This window comes from Lampetra fluviatilis, chromosome 10 (genome assembly GCF_964198595.1).
Source record: "Lampetra fluviatilis chromosome 10, kcLamFluv1.1, whole genome shotgun sequence".
NCBI lineage: Eukaryota > Metazoa > Chordata > Hyperoartia > Petromyzontiformes > Petromyzontidae > Lampetra > Lampetra fluviatilis.
The window spans coordinates 8,142,917-8,143,971 of NC_136284.1; positions in this window are offsets into that span (position 1 = coordinate 8,142,917).

Here is a 1,055-nt window from a genome sequence, read left to right on the forward strand (position 1 = left end):
GTAGAAACACGAGTAAACGTCTGGCAGTTTGGTCCCCCTGGCGTAGCGGACACATGAAAGCTCAGTGTTGCAGCCGCGGGGTTCAGAAAAATGACATCGGCACTATAATTTGGCCCGGGCAAAGCGTGCGAATGAAACGCCGAGAATTGGGCCACGGCAAAGTTGTGAACAAGAAAAATATACTTGCTGACCACATGATCGTGGATCAAGCAATGGCAGTGGTCCACAACAAGCCTGCTCTCTACGGAGCAGGAGAGAGAGGTCAAGTACAATGAATTCAGATGACATCGATACGAATAACAAGAACACGACTCACCGAGGAGCATGAGAACGTTTGACCATCAGATGAGTTATCTGATGGCAATGCCAACTGTTCATTCTGTAGGTTGGTTGGACAATACATTCTTGCAACGTTAGGGAAATATTTACAATTATATTATTTTATATATATAAAATGTTAGTATGAAAACAATGAGAATAGGTTCTATCCTTTCTGGCAATAAAACAGGTGTTAAGATGTTCAAACACCAAATAGAAACCTTTTGCAAGGAATCAAGTCTGCATTAACCACACGAACTTGTGGTGAACATGCAAACAAACATGCTCTGATAATATATATTGTCTTTGAAACGGATTGGTCCCATGTAAAATCTTGTTTCACCTTTATTTAAACCAAAAGAATATCATGCTGGCGAGAAAGACTCCGTTCATTGAAGATATTGGCGTAGTGGTTAACGCGCCACACTGTGAACCCTGCGACCTGATTAAAATTTCTTGGCCACGGATAACATCGGTGGCGAGTGATAATGTGCACGGACAAACGTGGCGAAGGGTCAACAACTCAACCAGCAAGATCCACACAGGATGAGGAGGCCTTCATCCAGCCGTGGACTTTTCGATTGTCGATGTGTCTTTTTGAGATTTTTTGTCAGTTGATCACAGACAATGAAATTAGAATACAAATAGAAGTTCACATGGCAGTGCAGTATACCGATTTTATTTCACGTTTCCGTTTTATTTAATAAAGAACAGATTTATTGGGTGCAAAAGTTTGG